Below are 27,428 nucleotides of genomic sequence, written 5' to 3' on the forward strand. Positions count from 1 at the left end.
TCATGTTTCCACTGTGAGACATTGGGTTGTACCATCATGCACTTGGGTTCCATTGTACTTCTTGTTGTTAATTACCATTTGGCACCTGCTGTCTGTTAAGTCATATTTGATTGTATGCAACACATGATTTTCCCCAGGTTCCTTTGGAAGCCTCCACATGAGACAAGTGCCCTTGTGGAACACTCTTGGCTTCCCATATAAATAGCTCCCCTGAACTTGCATCGGGGCTTGGCCTCATACCTGTATCCGGACTTGCACCAGCATCTGTCAAGCCCTACGCAAGCAGCTTCTCTGTACTCACCTCTTGAGGTACCCGGATTTTCCTGTGTTCTTGTCCAGTGCAAGCTTTGACTCTGAACTCTTCTCCCAAGTCACCCGGACCTTCATTGCTTCAGTCCTGCACAACCTCATTCCTGCACCCATCTTCCGGTTTCATATGGAAACCTTCCAGTACTCTAGTCTTCTAAGTCTCTTAAGATGACTCTGAGATCCCGATTTCTGCAACGTCTCCAGTGTGTCTCTTAATGAGCTACGATTCTGCCTCTTCTTGAACCACTTGCAATGACCCTCCTGCTTCTGTCGAGCTCCAGTCCAAGTGCTAGTCCAGGCAAAGTATTTGCCTCAAGGTTAATGTACACTAATCTTTAATAGTATTTGTTGGCTTGTTATATACTTGCACGTCCTGGCTCTGGGCCCTCTCTTGAAGTCTTGGCTTCTGAACTGTGTTCCAAATGGACTAGAGACTGTGTCCTGAACCAACTTCATACCTCCAACTTATGTACTGAGAGTAATCTTGTTTTCTGGCATTCCTTGGGAGTGCACTCAACTCCAACCTTGTACAGAGTGTAATCGTGCTTTCTAGCATACCTTGGGAGTGTCTATAACTCCAATCCATGTTTCAAGCACAACTGGAGTGTCAGTAACTCCACCCTTGTGCCGAGAAGTAACCTTGTTTCATGTATTGCCTTGTTTCTGGGTTTAGCCAATGTACAGAGTACAAACCTGGGAGTGACCCTAACTCCAACCTTGTGCCCAGAGTAATCTTGTTTCATGTATAGTCTCATTTCGCGTTTAGCCCATGTATTGAGTACATCCTTTATGGTGTCAGTAACCCCAACCTTGTGTCATGTATAGTCCAAGTTTACTTAATCCAAGTTTAATCAATTTCCGAGAGTTAACCTGGTCGCTAACCTACCTGGAGAGTTTGTGTAACTTCCAACTTATGTGTCTAGAGAAACTTAGTTTCCCATTTTCTTGTGAATCTGTCCGATTCCAATCTATGTACCAAGTGCCACTGTGTGAGTGTCATTAACTCCGATCTATGTTCAGAGTCTACCTGTGAGGTGCCTTAAACTCTACCCAGTACTTCCAAGTTCTTCTTTGAGAGTTCCAGAAGATGCCATTCAAGTATCTAGTTGATCTGCTCTCGTGTTATTATAAAGAAATCTGTAAGTATGAAATATTGAAGCACTGTAATGTAACCAATATAGAGAATTTCATGCATTAATGGTAGTTGCTTCTAATTTCCAGTACATTGCCTTTCACGATAAACGGAAGAGCAGTCTCGTAAATATGCACCAGAAGGTCCCAGAAGTGACGGTCCTGTTAAGCAGAGTATCAAAGTCGCTGAGCAGAACCAGTACCACAAATATACTTTTATTATTTTGTTCCTTCCCCCTTTAGACGCAGCGGAGAACTAGGAGTACTGTCCTTGGTTCCAGCTTCTTCCTGATTGGGAGAGAGAGCGAGTGTGAGTGAGTGTGTGTCAGTGTGTGAGTGTGTGTCAGTGTGTGTGTGAGAGTGCGAGAGTGTTTTGGGGGGGAGGAGGGGTCAGCATCAGCTCCAGTGTTGTCCCCATAGCCAGGGAGAGGATGAGTTGGGTATCATTGGCATAGGAGAGGACGGTATTGTCTTGTGATCAGATGATGTTGACGATAGGTATCATGTAGATGTTGAACTGGGTTGGGCTGGAAACAATACCTTTGGAATACTGCATATCAGTTTCTTGGTCTCTGATGTGAAGGGTAGCAGCCTGACCCTTTGGGTTCTTTCCATGAGGAAGGAATAGAAATATTTGAGTGGAACCTTTTATGCCAATATCGTGGAGTCTTCTGAAGCAGTCCGTTACTATCATCAGTTGTTAGAAAAAGAACTATTCCGTGCAACAATTTGGAGTTACTTTGCATCAATGTTTTTACTGCTCTTGCATATTTCTAAAAGGCTCTTCTAAGAACAAATATCACTTGAGCTAGTGATTTCTATATTAATAGAAAACAATATTATATTCCTAAACACAGGAATCAGTGGAGATATTAAAAGTGCAATTGCTTAAGTAATAGTGCATGGTGGAATTTTGAGGTGGGGTGCCAATCTGGAGTGGAGTTTTTTTTGTTGTACATATTTTGTGATTTTCTTTCAGATGACAAATTGTGCTGTTCTATGTATTGCTTGGTGGGTGAAACAAAGCAGCCTGAAGGGGGATCTTCTGGTAACCAGTGTAGGGTCCTAAATGCACAGGAGTTGTAGGCTTGTGGCTATATATGTGGGCATAGCCTGGAAGCAGAGTTTTGAATTTACTGAAGTCTTTTCATAGTTGATGGAGGTGATCTATGGTAGAGGCCATAGGCATAATCAAATTTAGGCAGTACAAGAGAGACAGTAGCTGAGAACTTTGAATTAGAGTGTCATGATCAACTATGTCAAAGGCAGCTGAAAAGTCCAAGAAAAATAGTGCAGTGATCCCACTGTGATCTACTGTGTTTTTAAGGTCATTCTATATAGCAATTAGGGCAGTTTCTGTGCCTCTTCCAGGACCGAAACCTGTTTGGAAGTCATAAAGTATGGCACTGTCTTCAATAAACTGAGACATCTGGATGAATGCTGCTCTTTCTATTTATTTGCCATTGAATAGTCGATTTTCAATAGGTCTTTAGTAGTTTAAGTCTGGTGGGTCTAGGTTTCTTTTCATTACTAATGGGTGCACAATTTTGTTTTTTAAGTCTACGGGGAAAAACTCCTGTGGTCAAGGAATGGATTGGGTGGCAGCAGAGGTTGTTCTTGAAGATTCGTGGTGGAGAAGGGTCAGAGGAGGCAGCTGGCTGGCCTGCTTATTTTGACAAGATCCGTAAATTCAGTTTCTGATAGTTGTTTGAAGAAATGCAGTAACTTACCCCTGGGTTGAAGGGGTGGTTGATGGTTTTCTTTTGGGTTTAATAGGAATCAAACCTGTCTGCTTTGGTTGTGTGATTATTTGCCATTTTGTCTGTAAATTCTTGGGAAAAAGGGTGGTTTTCTTCTGTGCATTTAGGTCACAAAATTCGATGAGAATTTTATAAAACTTCTTTACTTGTGCATTTTGCATTCTGAATTTTATTTGAATAATAGCTTTTCTGAGAGATGACATGTATATTCTGTTGTTTTTGTGTAGAAAAAATGTGTTTTTATTACCTCCCAGCTGATATTAGGAGTGTGGTATTCCTATAGCCCAACACCCAGGACATATTGGGGGTTATTCTAACTTTGGAGGAGTGTTAATCCGTCCCAAAAGTGACGGTAAAGTGACGGATATACCACCAGCCGTATTACGAGTTCCATAGGATATAATGGACTCGTAATACGGCTGGTGGTAAATCCGTCACTTTTCCGTCACCTTTGGGACGGATTAACACCTCCTCCAAAGTTAGAATAACCCCCATTGTTTGGTGTCAAGGACAACAAGTTTACATGTTTATTTTGTCCTTGGGACAAATAGGCCCAACCCCCTGCAGCACAAATCTTTTGGCTGAAAGTTTACATTACAGAGCAGGGAAAGGCACTGTCTGCTTTTAAGGTAATATAGGTGTCCATATGGTAATGCTGTTTGAACTTGTATTTATAGTTCATTAATTCAAAGTCTTTTTATTAGTATGAGTGCTTTAAATAAACGTTAGAAGCTCAAACTGCACTACTGACAGCGGGTCAGTAAACCAAAATGTGTATACATACTTTGAAAAGTTTAACAATATGAGGCTACGTATAATGCTCCCAGAATGTTATGTGATTAGATGCAAATATTTGCAGAAGCTTGAAAGCAAGACTGACTTTTTTGCTTTCCAAATAAATGTACACAAAAAACATGTAACTATAAAAAAAAATGTTTTGCAAAATTACTGTGAAATTTTAGGAGCCATTTCTTTGCAGCATCAATTAGTAAAATGTGTTGATGAATGGCAGTAATTCAAAAAAATATTTATAATGCAAAATCAGTTTAACCAGTTTCACTGAGATTATGGAAAACATTAAAATAAACAAGCATTGGCAAAGCCAACCGGTCTGACATTGGTGGTCAGACTTATGGCCAGGGCCACAAGAATTATGGGACAATTAAAGATTTGCTGCCTTTGCCACACATTCCAACATTTGCCACACAATCCGTAGATTTTAATTAAAAAATATTATTTCTACCTCAAACGGTTCCAAAGTTGATAAAAATGCGCAGATGTGTTTCCACCCAGTTTGAAGGCCCTTTGCAAAGCTGGATTGGTCACTTTTGTATTGCCTATTGCTATAGCTGCGCGTTAAACTGGTACTACTGAGGTGCAACACATGCCCAGAGTGTTACCAAGTTTAAAAACGACAAAATAATTAAGTAATACTATTACAAAATGTGCTGCATTATGCAGCTTAATTTTCCTTTTCCTGCTGCATAATTCACTGAATCCTGACGCAGAATTTGACACTCTCCTGCCACATAATTCCAGTGGCCCTGCTTATCAATGCATGTCTTATTTTGACATGGCTTTTGTAAAACTTTATTATTATGGGAGCTGCCGGGCCTTCACAAACATTGGCACAAAGCAAATGCACATTTTACCACCCTCATATTATATGTGATTCCATTAGTGCAGACTTCCATTTTTCATAAATTCATAAGCATTTACATAAGTAGACCAGGAAATCTTACTCCTAGAAAATATTTGAAAACTATATGTTAGCTTGAGTAAATATGCATGTGTAGATTTGCTCATGCGAAAATCTGTTGAGCACTTATTAGTTCACTTTCCCTTTAACCACTTTTTTCCCCCCCAACCCTAGAAGAAGTTTTACTTCTGCCCTTGTAAGGAGTAAATTTCCAACCTTTCTCAGTATGTGAAAGGATTAAAGAAGAGCTGGTGAAAACTCTTAAAAGATGCAAATTAGAAGGTTTGCACAGACCCCAAAGGCCATTCTAACCCTGGAACGTTTGCTTACTGCTACCTCCAGTACCAGTATGTAGATATTCAGCAAGGTGGCATACTAAGGAAATTGCTAGTATTCCAGCCCCATTATAGCATTAGCCCTTGGATAATAAGAGAGGTTAATGTCAGAGCTCCTATATAATGAGACTGATGCAAAATGTGTTGCTGTACTACATGGCACCAAAGGGACAAGTAGATTTCTTACAAGACAAATACATTTATGAAGCAGTAGATATTTTATTAAATTCCACACCCCTGTGAAATAGGTGTTCTACCTTGGATCCACACCCCATGCTACACCTACACTTCTGCCTTGTGACCATAAAGTGCAATCCATGGCCAGATGGCTCAGTACTTAATTACCTGCCTCATTTCCCCCCCCCCACCCCAAATGACCATTAGGGCACTTAGCACATTCAATCCTGAATTCCCAACTTGTTGCTCACAAATCATTGTATAGACCTCATACCAAGGGTTGAAGTTGATTTAAGACATAATTAATACTTGGTGTTTCTATGCTGCACATAATTCATATTGGTCACTGATGCAGTCTTTGAGAAAGGGCACGTTGCTTTTTTGAGAAAGGGCAGTATGCCATAGTTCATTCATTGGGTGAAGTGGACTGGCACATTGCCCCCGATGCATGCCTGAATGGGTTGGACAAAAATGGGAATGACACAGCCACACACAAATGGATGTAGTAGGGCTGTAAACCCCTGTAAGTAATTATGTCATACAAGTAATTTTTAATAAAATCCATAAGAAGAGAGACAAGACAAAAAGCAAGACAGAACGAAAGAATAAAAAGAAAGAAAAGAAACAAAGGCGGAAATAGATTGAAAACAACTGTAAACTATAGATGTCAGTCAAACACAAGCCTTATTCGATCAACGGATCATCAAAAAAAATACACAATAAATATCATCATAAAAATATAAAAATACAGTTTCATTTTAAAGTCGTAATACCAAATATGAAGGTCACCTCCACTGGCCCATCTAAAAATCTCATCCAGTCATTCCTAAAATCCATTGTTGATGTAAAATGTACGTATGTGCCATGCTGACAATAAATATTTGCTAACAGCATATATTAAAACTTTGGAACAATGACTTTTTAAAATCCTCAAGGCTAATGCACATTTCCTTATTCCCATTTCCCGACACATATTGCGGATCCACTTGGACCTAAGAGATGAATATGCGGGACAAAAAACATAAAATGTTCGACTGTTTCAGAGGTGGTACCACACACAGGGCATATATCATTTGTTACGTTTGCAACCCATCTGCACATCAAGGTCTTCAATGGCAAAGTCCCAAAGCGGAATCTAGCATATAGGCTTTTGCCTAAAATGTCGGGTATAATGTCTAGATATAATTCAAACTGTGGATACCACTTGATGTCAATAAAAAGATTGGTTAAGCGACCACAGGATTTACGATTAATGTAATAATTCCTCACGTGAGACCAGTAGACACGCTTCAACACTTTTAAATGGACTTTCTCAAGTTTATGGGGGTTCTCCCAATAGTCTCCCAAACCCATGTTCTTAAACCAACTAGATACATGCTTGACCCATGGAGTAGAGGCTGAATTAGGGCATCTTAACAGATCTAGAAGTGAGACCTTATAAACATCTAATTCAGGGACGGTCCATAGCCTTACCTAATATAAGAGGTCTTAAAATAATTAGGTAGGCTATCCGTTTTAGTCCCAAATCTAGAAACAGTGGAGTCAATGGGGTGCTAGGAGGGCAAGCACATAGAGCCCTCGCAAAGCTATTCTCTCCGATGGTTAGCCTATTACTGTCAGAAAAGCCCCATACCTCCGCATCATAGATAGCAGGTCCCTGTGCCTTCGCAACATAGATCTTAATAGCTGGGGAGACCGTTTTTACCATCGTGCCCCTATAAAAGCACAGAATGCATGCTGCACTGTGCTGTAGAAGTCCAGTACTTTTATTAACCTGTTCTTCCCAGTGTAGATTATCAGTAAGCCTTACACCTAAATAGTCAATAGAGCTGACCTTATCCAAGGGATCGCCATCTAGATAAATAGTACACTTCTTCCGCGCCCCGGAACGCAGAGCCATCAGCTTAGTTTTCTTGGAGTTTAGCTCTAACCCATAATCCCGACAAAATACATTGAATCTGTCAATGAGGATTTGTAAGCCCATGGGGGTCTTGGAAATAAGAAGAGAATCGTCTGCAAAGAGAAGGATTGGGATTTTTTGGGTACCTAAGGTGGGGGCATTGCTCTGACATGCCATCATGACCTGTACCACCTCATTGATAAAAATGGAAAACAAAAACGGTGCCAACACACATCCCTGGCGAACACCCCTATTTATGGGAATTTTGTCTGTCAGTTCGCCTCGATTACCCCATCTCACTTGCGCGTATGTGTCTTCATGCAGACGCTTTAGTAATAGGATTAAATTGGCTGGGACCCCTATGCTATGTAAAACTACCCACAGCTTCTCTCTTGGAACCAGGTCAAAGGCTGATCTCAAGTCAACGAAAGCAACGTGTAAGGGCTGTTTTGCAAGAGCTGTGTATTTCCAATATAGCACAGACAGCCTAAAGACCTGATCCACTGTACTGATTCTGGGTCGAAACCCTGCCTGAAGGGGAGAGAGAATCCTGTGTTCCGTGGCCCATCTCATAAGTCTGCCTAAAAGTTGTTTAGCAAAAAATGTTTGCAGATTGTCTATAAGACTAATCGGCCTATAATTTTCTGGAAGATTTACATTGCCCTTTATGTAGATAGGAATGATTTCGGCACCCTTCCAGGTCATAGGAATCTGCCCCCCTTCAGCAATTTTGTTGGAAGTGTGTTAATATACCAGGTCCATATTAATGGCTCAGATCTGTAAAGATCTCCTGGGTTCTTGTCGGGTCCTGGTGCTTTGCCAGATTTTAACAAACGAATTGCCTCAGCAGTTTCTTCTATAGATGTATTTATATAGCGCTTACAACCCCCGACAAGGCATTGATGTGCTTTTTGTGGCGATCAGCACCCTTCTCAGCAACCCAAGATGAGTAACTAGTAGGTTAGTGCAATTTATTTGTTTGACCACATCATCCTCTTTATGCATGTTGTCTTACTCCAAGCTGTATAGGCTCGAAAGCCTACTACCAATTAAGCATATTAGGTGATGTGCATCTCTGTAATGAGAAGGGGTGTGGTCTAATGACATCAACACCCTAAATCAGGTGTGCATAATTATTAGGCAACTTCCTTTCCTTTGGCAAAATGGGTCAAAAGAAGGACTTGACAGGCTCAGAAAAGTCAAAAATAGTGAGATATCTTGCAGAGGGATGCAGCACTCTTAAAATTGCAAAGCTTCTGAAGCGTGATCATCGAACAATCAAGCGTTTCATTCAAAATAGTCAACAGGGTCGCAAGAAGCGTGTGGAAAAACCAAGGCGCAAAATAACTGCCCATGAACTGAGAAAAGTCAAGCGTGCAGCTGCCACGATGCCACTTGCCACCAGTTTGGCCATATTTCAGAGCTGCAACATCAATGGAGTGCCCAAAAGCACAAGGTGTGCAATACTCAGAGACATGGCCAAGGTAAGAAAGGCTGAAAGACGACCACCACTGAACAAGACACACAAGCTGAAACGTCAAGACTGGGCCAAGAAATATCTCAAGACTGATTTTTCTAAGGTTTTATGGACTGATGAAATGAGAGTGAGTCTTGATGGGCCAGATGGATGGGCCCGTGGCTGGATTGGTAAAGGGCAGAGAGCTCCAGTCCGACTCAGACGCCAGCAAGGTGGAGGTGGAGTACTGGTTTGGGCTGGTATCATCAAAGATGAGCTTGTGGGGCCTTTTCGGGTTGAGGATGGAGTCAAGCTCAACTCCCAGTCCTACTGCCAGTTCCTGGAAGACACCTTCTTCAAGCAGTGGTACAGGAAGAAGTCTGCATCCTTCAAGAAAAACATGATTTTCATGCAGGACAATGCTCCATCACACGCGTCCAAGTACTCCACAGCGTGGCTGGCAAGAAAGGGTATAAAAGAAGGAAATCTAATGACATGGCCTCCTTGTTCACCTGATCTGAACCCCATTGAGAACCTGTGGTCCATCATCAAATGTGAGATTTACAAGGAGGGAAAACAGTACACCTCTCTGAACAGTGTCTGGGAGGCTGTGGTTGCTGCTGCACGCAATGTTGATGGTGAACAGATCAAAACACTGACAGAATCCATGGATGGCAGACTTTTGAGTGTCCTTGCAAAGAAAGGTGGCTATATTGGTCACTGATTTTTTTTTGTTTTGTTTTTGAATGTCAGAAATGTATATTTGTGAATGTTGAGATGTTATATTGGTTTCACTGGTATTAATAAATAATTGAAATGGGTATATATTTTTTTTTGTTGAGTTGCCTAATAATTATGCACAGTAATAGTCACCTGCACACACAGATATCCCCCTAACATAGCTAAAAATAAAAACAAACTAAAAACTACTTCCAAAAATATTCAGCTTTGATATTAATTAGTTTTTTGGGTTCATTGAGAACATAGTTGTTGTTCAATAATAAAATTAATCCTCAAAAATACAACTTGCCTAATAATTCTGCACTCCCTGTAGTTGTGTTAGGACTGTGCTCTTAATTTCTTGTGTGTTTAGTAGGGTTTGGGTAGATACAGAATGAAAAGAGTGGAGATTTGAAAATAAGTAGTGAGTTGTTGTGTAAGTAATGGCCATGTGTGCTTGTTAGTTGGGTTGCATGGTCTAAAAGGAGGGGGTGAAAAATTGAGAATGAGGGTTAGAGTTCAAAGGAGTGAGAGGATTGGGATGAGTCAGGGGAAGAATGAATGGGACGGACTGAATTATTTATTTTTATAATAGCAGAATGTAAATACTACACACACACAAAATGATTGGTAGAGTTGTGTTTGCTTGATTAAAACCCTCTGTATAAATACCATTATGTACATACACAGAGGTGGCAATACTTACATGATCTGCTGTCCACATTTATCATGTTGCACATTTTTATGGTTCCAAATAACTAATTAACATATACAGATATAGCACTTGTAGTTATTAGTAGTCGGTGTAACCTTCGTGTACACGGAAGCAGCAATTTTGACATGCTCGGATATCCACATGCATTCTGTGGTGTGATATATACGTTTTACTCACATAAATGTATGGAGGCATTATTTGGATTACAATGATGTGTACTTGTAGGACAACAGCTCTTTTACATATTGTTAGAAGTATAGTTTGTCATGTCTTTGTATACTGTTGTGGAACAGTCTTGAGGTGGGAGTATGATCGTCATGAGGGGAATAGCTAGCTTTTGACTAAACTTCTGAAGTAGAGATGGCTGTCTGTGGATCTTATGTGTGCAGGCAGGGAACCCCATAGTTCGGCTCCATGAACAGAGACAAATGTTTTGCTCATGTTTTCTTAAGCGTAAATCCCTTTGTTGTATTTATTTGTTGATTTGCTTTCTGATAAAGTATGGTCCTTTGCTATGTATTGTTTTGTGTGTGATACAAAGCAGCTTGAAGGAGGATCTTCTGGCAACTCGGAACCAGTGAACCACCCTCCAGGCAGGAGAGATGTGTGCCTGTGGCTCTACATGTAGGGGTGTAGCAGCAGGGTTCTGAATTCTTTGTAGTCCTCTCATAAAATGACAAAGTTGAGTCATGATATTGACAATTATCGTAGTCCAATTTTGATACACCAAGAGAGATGATAGCTTGAACCTTGTGTGGGAATCCTAGGTGCGGGAAGATGCATTGCAGGGTTTTCATTGTGAGGAAGCTCAATTTGGCTACCTTATCCATTTCATTCACTGACAGGTATCCATGGTAATTCCAAGATTTTCTTTTACCTCCTTAGATATTTTTGGAGGTGGTCCTAGATCAGAGGGTTGTAGGTTTTCCAGTCACCACAAGTGAGTGAGAATCTCTGCTTTGGAGGCATTCAATTACAGGTGGCTCCATGTCATCCATTGGTCAACAGCACAGAGGCAAACAGTTTTGATGTTTTAATGTCCTTTCGGCTTTCCAGTTTCAGAAGTAACTGTGTGTCATCTGAGTAGTTATGACAGGTCATGGCAAAATCCCTGATCAGATCTGGTTTTAATTTCATGTAGATGATGAAAAGCATGGGTGAGATGATTGAGCCTTCAAAGGCACTTGCTTTCATAGTTTATGGTTTAGAAGAGAATGTTAGAGGGGTAAAAGGGGGGGGAGGAGGTTTAGAATTCCAGCTTCCTCAAGTCTTTGGGTGAGTGAGTGCAGTATGATCCACTGTGTCAAAGGCAGCTCCAAGAGAAGAAAGGTAGCAACTTCGTTTTTGTAAGATCATCCCAGATAGAAATTGGGCTAATTCAGTGTCTCTTCAAGGCCAAAAGCCTGTTTGGAAGTTGGAAAGTATTGAATTGTCTTCAATGAATTGTGATCGCTTTCTATAAGTTTGCCCAGGAATGGTCCGCTTGCTATAGGTCTGTAGTTGTCAGAATCTTGATTGTACAGGTTAGGTTTTTTTAAAAGGAGAGTATGCAAGCCTTTTTTTAGGTCTTCTGGGAAAACTCCTGTCATGAATGAGTCGCTGATGAGTGTTCTGACTGGGATGGAACCTGAAATTGATAGTAGGATGTTTTTAAAGATCTGAGGTAGACAAGGGGGATAGTTATTTAAAGGAGCAGAGTTGCTGCGTTTGTCTTTGGCTGGTGGGTACTATCGGAAAGGGATTGGGGCTGTAGGACTTTTTGTTGTTTTAGGAGCTATCCAACATATTTGCTTTAGATTTTTGATGGTTAGCCAGCTTGTCACAAAAGTCTTGAGAAAAGGGATTGGTAGCTTATGTGCATTTTGGTTTACGGAATTAAGTGAGAATTTTATAGAATTACTTATTGGCACACTTTGCATTGTGGGTTCAGTTAAAGTAGCATAGTTTTTTTTGCTTTTTTGATTGTTGACCTGTATTTTTCTGTGGCTGTGAAGGCATATCTTACTTCAGCGTTGTTTTGTTTGAGACATTTACGTTAAAGCTTAGCATTTTGTTGTTTGATCTATTTTAATTCTGTATTAATCTAAGGGGAGTTTCCTTTTGTTATGCTTAGATGTCTTAAGAGGAATTAGGAAACCAAAGGCTCCCTGGAGCCATCTATAGTGTGTTTGTACAGAATTTATAGTGACAAAATCTGTGTTAAAGGTAAGTAGCTGTTCTTGCTCCACCAAATTCAGCTTGTTACAAGTGCTGCAAATTAAACACAATAAATGCTTATTTTGGTCCTGGGCAAAGTTTATTAAAGAACTATTAGCAAAATGGAGTAAAAAAATGTATACGTTTGGAAGAAGTGCCAGCAAATTCACATGTATAATATTGAAGCTTTGGGTTTGTGTACTACATACATAGCAGAAAGAGAATAGCAATGCAGAACAGTTTCGAACTGACGCAATCTGTTGTGAAATACCAGCAGTCAGATAATCAAACACTCCAAATGGAATTTACAATAGCATTGGCAGGAAACAACTGATAAATCATGGAACGTGGCCTGAGTTCACATGTGGTAGAAAGGTGCCGTTTTCACCTCCAGCTCTATAAACAAAGGCAACACCAAAGTAATTATAAAGTAAAACAAAACACACTGGCATTGACAGAAACTAGCTTGTCTGCAGATGTGCTCTTTGCGAAAGTTAACCAGTAACTGAAGTAGGCTGACCCGTTGTGCCATGCTGTATGCTGTAGTGAGCTGAAAAAATGTGACTAACCCAACAAGAGACCAATGGACGAAGACAGGTGGCTAAAAGGCCCTTTAGGCAAATATATTATACATATAGTTTTAGTATTATCAGAAGGTCTTGGCTAACATCAGATCTAAAAATTCCTCAATAAAACCAAACCGTGCATTTACTAAATTAGAAAGCGTATCCAGAAATAAAACCATACAAAGAAACCTTAAATGTCCACTGGCACCCCCAATTTCTTTATCAGGTAGCCCAAAATTATTTTTAACCCCCCGCTCCCACACACACACACACACACATAGAAGATGCTTCTTTTTTTCTTTATGTTCCAGAAGCCAGTTGTGCAATACTCCAAAACCGTTAGAACAAAATAACCATAGCCAACCTGTTTTAATTTCAGTACCAAACAAGCCAAACAAACAGTGAGCATATTAAAACCAAATTAATCACATTATCTGCAATAAATGGAAAAATAACAATTTAAAGGGATTCTCAAAATCCTCACCTGAAAAAGAACAGTCAAAGTCTCCACAATTCCTTAAGCCACAAGACTAAGAAAGCATAAACAATAAATTGCTACCAAGACCAATTCCAACATCAAGGGGACCCGAGTGAGTCAAAATCGAGGGCTCTCTTGCCTTTTATGCATAACAACCTGTATGAAAAACGATAAAAGAAGGTCAACTGTACATGATCACAAAAAACACAAACAATAGGAGCATTGTATCCAACATATATTCATTGGAAAAAATGTCAGTCTTGGCAAAAACAAACAAGCATTTGCAATGCAACGGGTCTCGCATTTGCTCATGTTAGAGCTGAACGCGTTGTAAACTCCTAACCCGACTTTTCATCTATGTACAAAAGTGCGTTTATGTACGTAACCCGAAAAAGTGAAATTAACTGTGTAAAGCGCTCGACTTCTGCCAAGCGAAATCGCGCTAGGAAAATAGAGAAAAAGTAGTCCACGATCTGACAGAAAAAAGCGAGCCTCGCATGTTTTCTGTACTTGGTCGCTGCGCTCAAGGAGGGCTAGCCACCGGAAAAGGCATGACGTATGCGTGCCTTCGACTAATGAAAGCAAGCAGATTTTACTAGGCAAGCCCACAAACCAATGAAAAACACTGACGTGACGTCGACAGGGATCCGAGCCCTTTTCTAAACACTAAAGCGTCTCGCTGCGATATGCATGCGCGAGCGCATGCAACGCAGGCTCGACCCTAAAAAGGAAGTGGGATGGTAAAGAAAGGACAACATTTTTACGTTAATTTGTCCACAATGTTGATTCAGCACAACCAATAACATGCAGGTATAGTTTCAAAAGTAAAGTGCTGCATTCCAAGAAGTTTCACCATGTCATGTCTCAGGTACAGCATCCATTTTTTACCGGTCTGGAGTAAACTGCTCTTTCACAATACAAAGCTACATGGGATAATGTGTTGGTCTATCTTTACTAAGATGGGTTTCACCTTGTGTTTTTTCCATTGGTCAACTTATAAATCCCAGCATCGAGACTTCAAATCCCAAAAGGCGAGAACAAAACACTTGTCAACTGAAGTTATGATGGATTCAATACAACTGTAATTTACGATTTCTCCATTAAAAAAGATTTGATTACTTATAAGAATGTGATTATGAAAGCTTCAAATTTTTCATTAGCTCCTTTAATTATTAGTAAATATTTTCTTTTTTATTGAAAAAGATTAGTGAATTTGTAAGAGGCTCCTAGAAGAAAGAATAGGGAAAACATACATGGTCAGCCATCCACACTGGAAACCCAAACCAGATCATTCTCTATTCCAATCTGTTATTATTATTGTTTTTCATCTCATGGGTCTCCAAGAGATAAAATCTAGAAAGATTCAGTTAAAGTAATCACAAGTTTTACATCCATTCTGAGCTATTTTCATTCCTTCCTTGATGTCTTTTAGAAGCCTACAGTCTTGACCCTGCTATCTCGTAGAGAGTATGACTGCACAATTTCACCTGAACCAGATTCCCACTGTACATTTTGTTAAATGTCTTTTCAGTTTGAAAAAGAAATGTTGGAGATCTGCAAGATATTCTGAAGGATGGTTACTCACAAACTTTACTCCAGGGGCCAATGTGTGTGGTGTAGGATTTAACCGAAGGCCACAAAGTTCTTAGAGTACTGTGCACTTTCAAGCAGAAATCACCCACTACACTGCTCAAAGTTTGTAAGCTTCAAAGTCAACAAAGACCGCCTTTAAAGGGCACCACCACATTGCCAACTGTGCAAGGAATTACTGAAGAACTCCTTAGTGAGAGAGTCAACCCTGAAAATCCTATTACGAAATATGCAACAGGCATGTGTTGGGATGCAGAAGTCTTCTGCAAATTAACAGACGTATTCTGAGTGCCCAGCTATATTGATGTCTGGATCCCTAATACAGACTTGTGCTGTCAATGGCAAACACGGATCATAGGTGTGCATCATGACATAGACCGGTCTCACGGATTGCAGTCTTGTTGGACTGATAGGGACGCACAAGAAGCTACACTCATAGTGGTTAAAGGCTTCCACTTTCACCAGGTGCTAAGCAGCACGGTGGTGGCAGCATACTGTAGTGATCTGTAGGAATGAACAGTTCCTTCTTAACCTGTGTCACTGGTGTGAGGCCTAGAGGCGCACTCACTTTGAAAGTTGCACTGCTGTTTGCTCAACTCCCACTCGGCCTACATCAGGTTGGTGAGAAGAGCTGCAAAGCGAACAAATGGTGTATCTGTGCTGGGTGTATGTGTGCCCAAGAAGGGTGCAATATAGGGAATAGTGTAGTACTGAGCACTGCGTACATGGTTTATGCATCAGGTGGAGGTACACATGCCTATGAGTGGTACAGTACCTGAAGGATGTAGTGCTACGCAGTGCGTGTAGGATAAATACATGTGAAGGATGTATGTGTACCTGTGAGTGGTACAAAACGTAAAGGATACAATGCTGGACTGTGCATGCATAGTAAATGCTGATGCTGAGTGTATGTGCGCCTAGGAATCAAATCAAATCAAATCAAATCAAATCAAATCAAATCAAATCAAATCATTAACATTTATAAAGCGCGCTACTCACCCGTGCGGGTCTCAAGGCGCTAGGGGGGAAAGGGGGGGTTATCGCTGCTCGAACAGCCAAGTCTTTAGGAGTCTCCGGAAAGCGGAGTGGTCCTGGGTGGTCCTGAGGCTGGTGGGGAGGGAGTTCCAGGTCTTGGCCGCCAGGAAGGAGAAAGATCTCCCACCCGCCGTGGAGCGGCGGGTGCGAGGGACGGCAGCAAGTGCGAGGCCAGCGGAGCGGAGGGGGCGGGTGGGGACGTAGAAGCTGAGGCGTCTGTTGAGGTATTCCGGTCCCTTGTTGTGGAGGGCTTTGTGTGCGTGGGTGAGAAGACGGAAGGTGATCCTTTTGCTGACTGGGAGCCAATGCAGGTGTCTCAGGTGTGCGGAGATGTGGCTGTTGCGGGGTACGTCGAGGATGAGGCGGGAATAGTATACAGTACTGTGCAGTGCATGTATGCAGTATACATGCACTGGGTGTATGTGTGTCTGAATAGTGCAATACGTGGAGGGCCCAAGGTTCCATTTTGGGAGACCAAGGCCTCAATGATGAAACATGGAGAGGAGGTAGAGATCCCCCAGACAGATTTCTGTATTGCTGAAATTCCCACAAGATGTGTGACACAAACTGGAGAGGGAAGGACCAGGCCTTCCCTGTACACTTTAAATTGCTAAAGAACACTCTTGCTAATGCCCTGTTTCAAAGTTATTCTAAGACTACAATACTTATGACACTGTTCAAACGCTCTTTCAAGGGCACGCCTTGCTCAATCTCAATTGGATCCAAGTGTTCTTGAAGATCTGTCTGTACCACTGACTGACATGAAGATCTGTATTTTCAACAGGCTATGTACACTCCCACCAAGGAACTTTAAGAGGAATTACTGAGGCTATACAGTGGCACTGCTACTGTTGGTCAGAGAGAAGTTAAGGCCAGTAGAGTTAATTCTACACTCCTGGTTGCTATCTGAACAAACAGATGTCAAGCAGTATGCCCTGGCTTATCCAATTTGTGCATCAAGCATACAATATGTGATGGGAGAAATGCTTGCAATTTGTCCAACCATTGGCAATCGCTCAGGGTAGCATTCCAACTAAATTGTTTTTTGCTAACCATTCCACCTCAGTTTGAACCCAACCACTGCAAATCAGTCTCGACCCTGCTCCAATAGCTGATAGGGGCTGCTGTGCCTCAACCCTGGTGGTTAAGGGAGTTTTCTGCTGGTGCCCATCCTACTACGGGCTCAGCACACTGGGCCCAAGTACACTCTTTATGCACTTGACTGTGTGCAACAACATTTCAGAAATGAAGAGTAATAATAAAAAAATGCAATCCATGGTCCAGCCCAGTGCTTATCGTAGTTATAATAGAGTACTTTAACCCCTTCGCAGCCAAGGACGTTATGGTTACGGACTTGGCTGCGGTGCCAAGGACGTAATCTTTAAGTCACATGAACCGCCCCTCAGCACCCCCAGTGCAGGGATGGAAGGGGAATTGCTCCCCTTCCACGATCTCCCCCCCCCCCCCCCCCCCAAGGTGCCTGATGATGTCAGCGTATCAGAGGCCTGCCCCTCCGCACTGGAAGCTCAGCTTCTAGCACCGATCGGAGGAGAAGGGCTTTTGCATTTCTCCTCCGATCACGTGGAGGGGCCGAGAGAGGCATCAAAGGAAAGGAAAGGCCTTTCCTTTCCTCTGATGTCTTTCTCAGCACTTCTGCTGCCCGATCGCTAAGCAGAAATGCCCACTAGACACCAGGGAGATTTGTTTTAAACTTTACGCATAAGGGGAGCGGCCCCTTCGGCAAGGGTCGCTCCCCAGAGTGGCAAATTACTTTTAGGCCATTTCAGCCCTCATTTGGGGGGAAGATCGGCCTATTTTTATTAGACCGATCTGGCCCCAAGGGGGACAGAAACCACTAGGCACCAGGGATTTTTTTTTCCCGCCAATTTCACCCAAGGGGAACGACCCCTTAGGCAAGGGTCACTCCCCTGGTGGGGCAAATTTATTAGGACGATCTGCCTCCCTTGGGCAGAAACCACTTGGGCACCAGGGATTGGTGTGTGTATGTGTGAGTTGTGTGTTTTGTTTGGGCAAGGGTCGCCCCCCATGGGGGCACATTACAGTTGACCATACCTGCCCCCCTTGGGGGCAGATCGGACTATTTTTGGAAGACCCATCTAACCCCAAGGGGGGCAGAGAACCCACCAGAGACGATTTTTTTTTCCTCCAAAATAAGAGGGTGGGGGTACCCCCACCCCAAATAAATGGGGCCAAAGTTGTTCTGCCCACCAGTGGGCCGATGGGGCAAGTAACCCCGATCCACCCCTGGGGGGGCGTGGGGGTGGAATTGCAGAAAGTCTACTAGATGCCCGGATTTTTTTTTCAAAAAATTAAAAAAAATTGTGTGGTGGTGGATACTAACCAGTACAGGTATGGTTATGCCTCTACCCCAACTGAAGGGGGTAACAGTCTTTCAGCTCTCCCCCGCACACTAAAACATCTTATCCCATGGCAAGCAAGAGGACATTTGATTATTTTGGGTTTTGGTTTTACATTTGGGCCATTAGAGCTTGGCTAACTCCGAAAATCGCCCCACTTGGAATGGTGAGGGCTGCACTTTTTGAACTTTGGGACGCTGCCATGTAGAAAAATCCACAAGACCTAGACACATCTCAAAACTAAACATTTGGGTGATTCCAGGGTGGTATGCTTCACATGCACCACGCACCATTTTCTTACCCACAATGCCCTGCAAACCTCCAACTTTGCTGGAAATCACACACTTGTTCCACATTTTTGTGATGGAACCTTCCGGAATCTGCAAGAATTGTCTCATCTATACCAATACAAATTCTGCCCTACTTGTCAGCCTAAAAATGTTTTTTCAAACTGCCCTTTTGGACCCGCTTTGGTTCCCGCTCAATTTTGACATGTTTTTGGTTGGCTCTTCCCTGTCACAGGCACTTGGCCCACCTACACAAGTGAGGTATCATTTTTACAGAGAGACTGAGGGGAACAGTGGGTGGAAGGAATTTTGTCCTGGTGAAGTGATCCTACACAGAAATGTGGGAAAAATTTGGTTTTTCAGCTAAATTTGAGGTTTGATGAGGATTCTGGGTAAGAAAACACTGTGGGATCCACGCAAGTCACACCTCCCTGGACTCCCGCGGGCATCTAGTTTTCAGAAACGTCTGGGTTTGGTAGGTTTCCCTGTATGGCTGCTGAGCCCAGGACCCAAAACGCAGGTGCCCCCAACCCTCCTACCCCACCCTCACGCAAAAACAGGTAGTTTTGTATTTGATCATTTTGATGTGTCCAGATAGTGTTTTGGGGCATTTCCTTTCGCGAGCATTAGGCCTACTACCTACACAAGTGAGGTACAATTTGTATCGGGAGACTTGGGGGAATGCTGGGTGGAAGGAAATTTGTGGCTCTTCTCAGATTCCAGCACTTTCCGTCACTGAACTGTGAGGAAAAAGTGTTTTTTTGGCCAAATTTTGAGGTTTGCAAAAGATTCTGGGTAACCGAACCTGGTGAGAGCCCCACATGTCACCCCATCTTGAATTCCCCTAGGTGTCTAGTTTTCAAACATGTGCTAGGTTTCCCTAGGTGCCGGCCGAGCTAGAGGCCAAAATCCACAGCTAGGCACTTTGCAAAAAACAGCTCTGTTTTCTTTGGGAAAATGTGATGTGTCCACGTTGTGTTTTGGGGCATTTTCTGTTGCGGGCGCTAGGCCTACCCACACAAGTGAGGTACCATTTTTAATCGGAAGACTTGGGGGAACGCTAGGTGGAAGGAAATTTGTGGCTCCTCTCAGATTCCAGAACTTTCTGTCATCAAAATGTGAGGAAAGTGTTTTTTGGCCAATATGTGAGGTTTTCAAAAGATTCTGGGTAACAGAACCTGGGGAGAGCCCCACAAGTCACTCCATCCTGGATTCCCCTAGGGGTCTAGTTTTCAAAAATGCACAGGTTTGGTAGGCTTCCCTAGGTGCCGGCTGAGCTTAAGGCCAAAATGTACAGCTTGGGACTTTGCAAAAAACACGTCAGATTTCAATGTAAAAATGTGATGTATCCATGTTGCGTTTCCTGTCGCGAGCATTAGGCCTACCCACGCAAGTGAGATACCATTTTTAATAGGGAGACTTGGGGAAACACAGAATAGCAAAACAAGTATTATTGCCCCTTGTCTTTCTCTACATTTTTTCCTTCCAAATGTAAGACAGTGTGTAAAAAAGACGTCTATTTGAGAAATGCCCTATAATTCACATGCTAGTATGGGCTCCCCCGAATTCAGAGATGTGCAAATAACCACAGCTTCTCAACACCTTATCTTGTGCCTATTTTGGAAATACAAAGGTTTTCTTGATACCTATTTTTCTCTCTTTATATTTCAGCAAATGAATTCCTGTACACCCGGTATGGAATGAAAATCCATTCCAAGGTGCATTTCATTTATTGGCTCTGGGTACCTAGGGTTCTTCAAGCCCTATATATCCCCGAAACCACAAGAGTCCAGGAGACGTAACTGTATATTGCTTTCAAGAATCTGACATCGCAGGAAAAAGTTACATAGTAAAACGTGGAGAACAATGGCTGTTTTTTTCATCTCGATTTCAATATTTTTTTTATTTCAGCTGTTATTTTCTGTAGGAAAACCTTGTAGGATGTACACAAGTTACCCTTTGCTGAATTCTGAATTTTGTCTACTTTTCAGAAACGTTTAGCTTTCTGAGATCCAGCAATGGTTTCACACCCATTTCTGTTACTAACTGGAAAAAACAGTAAAAATGGGGTATGTCCCAGTAAAATGCCAAAATTGTGGCGAAAAATTTGGTTTTCTGATTCAAGTCTGACTGTTCCTGAAAGCTGGGAAGATGGTGATTTTAGCACCGCAAACCCTTTGTTGATGCCATTTTCAGGGGAAAAAAACACAAGCCTTCTTCTGCAGCCCTTTTTACCCATTTTTTTTTTTTTTAACGAAATTCGTGCTGAATTTTGACAAATTTCTTGGTCTCCTTCAGGGGAACCCACAAAGTCTGGGTACCTCTAGAATCCCTAGGATGTTGGGAAAAAAGGACGCAAATTTGGCGTGGGTAGCTTATGTGGACAAAATGTTATGAGGGCCTAGGCGCGAACTGCCTCAAACAGCCAAAAAAAAAAAGGCTTGGCACCTGAGGGGGGAAAAGGCCTGGCAGCGAAGGGGTTAAAACAGAACATTCAACTATACAATTTAAAGAGGCTCAGCTATGGGGTAATGATTCCAACTAAGATTTCTAGATAAGCGTTTTACACTATCTAAAGTCTATGGGTTTTCAACCCAAGGACAAACCGAAGAATAAATTAAGCATAGGTGCAGTTCAATAGGTCAACACTCATGAGGAGTATTTCATAGTTTAGTTCAGGAGTTCAAAACACAAAATGTAATTGCATTTGTAACAGTCAATGTTCCCGCTACAAACATGGTCTGTGGTCTGCGTGTCTCACTCTTATGTGACGGACCATTACTGGCTTATGTTGCTGCAGGCTTGCAGCGCTGGTAGGTGTTCACCTGGCCAGCACTTTCTGTGGTGACTGTTGACATGGGACTCCAGCAGTGATGGGTGAGCAGCATGGCAGGCCTAGCTGGTTGGTGCAACACTGGCAGATGCGGCCTGAATGACAGACTCCGAAGGGAGCTCACTGCAGACAGTTCCCGCCTCCAGGCTAGGATCCCAATGGGTAATAGTCTGGCAAGTGAAGCCTCGACTGGGTTTAGGCATCTGCTTTGGTGTGGATGGCAGGTCTTACACTGATATGCATGGAGTCAGGCTGCTGCAGCATTAAGCAATTGGGCGCTCCAAGGTTACCAGATAGCCCGTGGTTACTTCTTGGGCTAGATTTCTGTACGTGGTCTACTGTGGGGGTTGTGATGGGAGACCCCTCATGACAAATATCAGATCTGGCTTTGCTCTAGTGGGCAGCAAGCAACTTCTGCGTGTTCTGCATGCCAGGAACACAACTGGCTTCTACTCCTAGACAGTCTCTCCTAGTATAGTGCCGGGTATTTTCCTTCCCTCTCCTTGCAGACAGGCATCTAGATGCAGGGAAGAACTTCAGCTTTTGCTGCAACTTTGCAGATTTCAGGGGATGTCCTCTCATCTCTGGGTGACTGGCTGTCAAGGAGACACAAGCCATTGTCACTCAGCAGTTTTCCCACGTACGCTGTGGAGCACTGCCTTCATTGGAAGAACTTTGAACTGGAACAAAGTGGGATGGTTTGGATCCCACTTTTATACACATTTCCGGGTAGGGGATGTGGATCAGCTGTCCCAGGTTTTCAGAACCAATTTGGGGTGATTGTCTTTCAAATGTAATTTTCAGGTTGCTTCTCAAGACATTGCATTTGTGCTGGGTCTCAGTAAGAACATTCTACAAAGCCAAAACAAGCGTACAATGATTGTGTGATATCTCTGCCTGGCTTTAGTCTTCCTGAAATCAATAATAAGGGACAGATAAAAGGGCAGGCTTTGCCTAGAAACTTCCTCATCTTGAGCAACAGAAATACCAGTCCTGCCCCATAAACCCATCATCTGCCAAATGGCAATGCCCAGGAAGAAAGTATCAGCAGCTTTTTGCCAACAAGGGCTTTAAGGATTTTTTAAGGGCATCTGCATCTCAGTTGTACCTCACTTCAGTGTCTGAATCCCCACCCTCTAGTCACAGGAATGCAGTCACGCTTACACTATTTGGGGAAGGTACATCACCCTCCACCTTGTGCAGCACTAAACCAGGGGCCATCCAAAATAAATCACACTGGACCCAGTACTCAGACGTATACCACAGAGTCCATCTACCATACATTTACTACACACACACCCCACATACATGCACACAGAATATCAGTGCAAGGTTCCAAGTTTCACATAAGAGCAGAACTTTACATGCTGGGAGTCAGTAGACCTTCCTCTCCCAGACAAAAAGAAAAAGAGCTGGTCACATTACTGATTCACAAAAACTTGGTATGCTGCCACTACTGTTTAATGTGATTAGCCCAGAGCATGGACAGTAGCCCTATGCCCAGTATAAGAGCACACTTTGTGTACCTCATCAAGTCACAGAAAAGATTCTGGACCTCTAATTACCAGAGACAGATTAAGGCCTCTGTGTACATGCAACATGAGCAAGATGCCATGGTGAAAACAAACAATGGAGCTACCAATTCGACCTACTGGTGGGTATGTAGGGCAGGGGATATATGTCAGTTTACCAGGCAGGGAACATTCCATTCCCCAACATAGGTGCTGAGGATACACACCATATCACCAACTACTGCCTCTAAAGCTGATTGGAAAGCCACCAAATATCAATATTGTCACTGCTAAAAGTAGTCAAAATGTTTTCCAAGAACAATACAGATTTAATGAGGGTGTACACATTTTAAAATATACAAAAACTCATTTCTAGCAACAACACGACTGCCTAGCAAGGACACTAATTCATGGAAAGTCACACCCAGTAATACAAGATCGCCCCTGCCACTTGTAACTAACGTGTCGGTTCAGGAGTTCTGGAACCTGTTGCTCATGGGCAAGACACCCTGGCACAACACACTCTCCACAAGTGTATAATTTTCTGCTAGACAGTGCTACCATTTTGCATGGTGCGCTGGACTCCTAACCTCTTTCCAAATATACATTTAAAAGCAGTTCACATTTTCTGAAGAAAAAAGGCCCGAAAAGGGAACTTTACTGTTTAGCAAATACCCAGACTCTAACCAGTATCTCCACGTAAACTCGCTGCACTTTGTTCTTGTGCTAAATAGCCTAGCATTTAATTTGAAAATAGCCTAAGGGTCAACTTTCAAATGCAATAAGTTAGAGTTTTGTGGTTTCTTTTGCTAGGCATATTAAGAACATGCACTGGCAAAGGCAACAGGTGTGGTGTTGACTGCCATACTTCTGGCAATTCTTGTTTTGTCATATTTTTGCAAACTTTATTGCTTGGGGAAATACGATTTAAGAACAACAGAAGGGCGGGCAGAGATCCCAAGCACACTTCTTTCCATCGGATAGCCCGGATTCCTGGGGGCCCGGGACGGAGGTCCTCTTCCCATCGATTGATGGCAGCCCTTTAAGATCAAACATTTGCCACAGGGACCCAGCCCTGGGAGGGCCTCTCTGCCCTTCCAAAAGACACTACCCACATGTGGCTGCGGCAAGACCTCCTGGCCCCATGACCATGAAAGCCCCTGATGCACACAATCCCATCTTAGTCGTCACTGTGGAACTACGCAGGGGAGAGTACGGTCCTGGTTGACAACGCCTCTCACGTACCGGAGCCACTGTCAGGGAAGTCAGCGCACTCTGTGCTATTGCAACAAATGGCGCACTGATCTAACCACAAAAAGACCACCTACCAGAGATTGCCTGCCAGATATCAGGAGCCTCAGCCTTTGAAGACTCATAACAGGCCTCATCTTGACGGCGAACACTGTGGGAGCGGATTCTGGTGGCACCTGGGTCATTTGGTACCCCGATTCTTAGGATGACCCTCCCCATATGGCGGCAGTCAAACATAAGCAAGACAGTACGGGATATGCTCATCCCCTCCAGCACCTTCCAAGGACCAAGACCCTGGCTCTCAGTTCCCATCGCAAACCAAGGCAAAAGGATCTTCTGACTCAGACCAGGTCCCGGTGACCCAGGCCTTTCTGGTGTCTTGTTTTGACTCTTTGAAATCTGACCCCTCCACGACCTCAAAAAGGACCTCTTCCTGGATATGCGACAACTGCAACAAGACTTGTTCTCACTAGGGTAATGGGTGTCCCCCCTGGAGGATAATTAAACTGCAAGAGGTGATTAAGTGGAAATGTTGAGTCAGGAGGTCATTTGATCGGAGGAACTCAAAAGTTGCTCTCGCCAAAACAACAATCACCTCCGAGGGGTTCTCAAGGGATCGGAGGGCTCAGGCATTAGAGGATACACCCAAGCACTGTCCTGCTCTATCCTGGACTGGGAGGACAATGTAGAATTGCAACTGGATAGAGTGCATTAGCCGCCCACCATGCGAGCCCAAAGGCCAAACCACTAGACGCATCTGACGCTGCTGGCCCCCAGGTTGGTAGGTACAATCTTGCATTGCTGTGATTACAATAAACAGAACTGATCCATAAAAAACCCAAGCATTACCATAGTATCCCCTGGCATTGAAGGGAACTGCTTTGTGCGTGGATGTGTTCTTTATTAAAGGGCTGCATACCAGAACTCATAGTGAAGTCAGCCAACGGCTGTAATAGACTGATACATAGCCCCTTAATGCTTAATGGAGTGGGTGGAAGACAAATGTGAATAACACCAAATGAATGAAGTCTGGTTAAAATCCCTACAAGTAACTATGTTACACATATAATTTTAGTAAAATCAAACAGGTGTTGGTTAACAGAGACCTAAAAATAAAAATGAATCAGTATAGCACTGGCTGCAAGAAGAAATAAAAGAAACAAAAAAAGAAAGCAACAAAAAAGAAAGAAATCGAATAAAACAAAGAAGGAAAGAAGGCAGGCAAAAAAGAAGGGAGGCAAGAAAATAGGCAGACAAGGAATAAAAAAGAAAGGAAGCAAAAGGAAAGAAAAGAAGGAAGGAAATAGAGAGAAAGAAAGAACAAAAAGAAAAAGAATGGGAGAAAGGATAACAGTTACAGAACAATGGACACAATTGGGTATGCTGCAACATAGCAGTCAGAAAAGCAAAACACTTCAAAAGGAATTTACAACAGCACTGGCAAGAGATGAGATGAGATCCAGTAAAGATGGAATGTGCATCAGAACCATCTTGCTATCACCTCAGGCTCTAAACACAGAGGCAACAGTAACCATAAAGTGAAAACAAAAACACTGGCACTGAAGAGAGCTAGTTTGTGCGATGACATGCTCCTAATGAGAGAGCAAAATGCAGTCACTTAAAGTGAAGCTAACCAGTGGCTTGAGTAGAAAAGCACACTGACCCATACTATATGATCTAGGAGTGGGGGGAAATGCGAATGACAACATACCAATGGATGAAGAGAGGTAGCTGAAGCCCCTGTATGTAAGAATATATTTTAGTAAAATCAAAGGTTCTTGGCTAACACCAGACCTAAAAGGAAATGGGCCTAAGGGAAATGGGCCTACCAATTCCTTCTCAACTAGGCTATGCAAATACAAGCTAACTTGGCCTAGCATAAAACTAGTGGATAAACTCCAATGTATTCAAAATACGGCGTCGATATGAGTATGGGTCTTCATAAGTGTCACTTACACAGGCTTCCAATCAACAATGAATCTAACGTAAAGGGTTATACCTCACCCAATAGGCAATTAAATACATTGGTTATAGTGTCCCAACTGTGCCAAGTGTATACGCATGCTTGCTCAAATTGTACTGTATTGCAACATATACAAATAACACTTACTACAACTGTTCCATAAAATATGTAAAAACTCACATTTTCTGCTAATTTCTCTTGGCTGTCCATGGCTTCGGCTTTTCTTGGGTATATTTTCTGTCTGCTTGTCTCCAGTCTTCTAGACAGGTCTGCGTTTTGGGTTGCCCGTGTCTCTTTTAGTGCCATTTCATTTAGTGCCATGATGCTTTATTTGGTGACCATGTGCTTTATAAACAAATAAATAAAATGAATAAATATACTTATCAGTGCATGAGAAAGGCTAAGAGAAGTATCCACTATACTGATGGAGTATAACATACTTCCCCTCCATACAAGGAAAGCAGATTCCGGCTTCCTACCCTCAAAGGCTGAATCTAAAAGACAACCTGTCAGACTCAGCCAGTGAGGGCAGTAGACTTGAACATGGACAAGGCAGAAAAGAAACAGTCAATCATCTGCAGCTTGTATCCACGTGAGTCCATGTGCATCAACCTTATTTGGGAAGCTTCAGGATAGGGGCTGTAGGATTTACAGACCCTCCATGCGAGCCCTGCGCTGGAGCTTCCTTAGGTCTCAAGATAAATGTTTCCTGAGCCTCTCGTAATACAGGAACTAGCCTCAGATGACATCCCCCCCTTACTGGAACTGAAATAGAGCAGCTCGAGGAACAGAGTGACGTGGCCTGAGCAAACGTGGAGGGGAAGGTTGTGCGAGGATATTTTGTATATTGCATTGATTGATTTGTGAGGCATGCATGGCCACATGACACTGACTGACACAGGGTATATCTTATTGCATGGTGGCACTGACCAGAATACTGGGTGTAATGGCGCTGACTCTATTTAACGGTCCTTGCCTGGGCACACAATGGCGCTGCATTTACCGATAAACGTAAACTGGTATTTGAAAACACTTCAGCTTAATTGTTTAAAAAAGGAAAAACTGGTACATAGGGCTAGAATAGTGTAGTTAAAGAAAATAAGCTAGTATATAGAATAAAATGTGAGTCAATGTATTA

At 42.7% G+C, this 27,428-nt stretch overlaps 1 protein-coding gene across 4 annotated transcripts in view; it reads right to left on the minus strand.

Moving 5' to 3' along the window:
* The window catches only part of LOC138295423 (probable G-protein coupled receptor 75), a 42,450-nt gene that overhangs the window by 7,949 nt on the left and 7,073 nt on the right, over positions 1 to 27,428 (minus strand). For 2 of the 4 annotated variants that reach the window (XM_069233717.1, XM_069233716.1), the window contains exons 3-4: positions 26,471 to 26,635; positions 13,449 to 13,598 (exon numbers count right to left, since the gene is read on the minus strand). The gene's annotated coding sequence lies outside the window, so the exon portion shown is untranslated. The remainder of the gene's footprint in view (positions 1 to 13,448; positions 13,599 to 26,470; positions 26,636 to 27,428) is intronic. The other 2 variants (XM_069233714.1, XM_069233715.1) reach the window with 1 other exon arrangement.

This window comes from Pleurodeles waltl, chromosome 5 (assembly GCF_031143425.1).
Source record: "Pleurodeles waltl isolate 20211129_DDA chromosome 5, aPleWal1.hap1.20221129, whole genome shotgun sequence".
In the NCBI taxonomy this organism is placed as follows: domain Eukaryota; kingdom Metazoa; phylum Chordata; class Amphibia; order Caudata; family Salamandridae; genus Pleurodeles; species Pleurodeles waltl.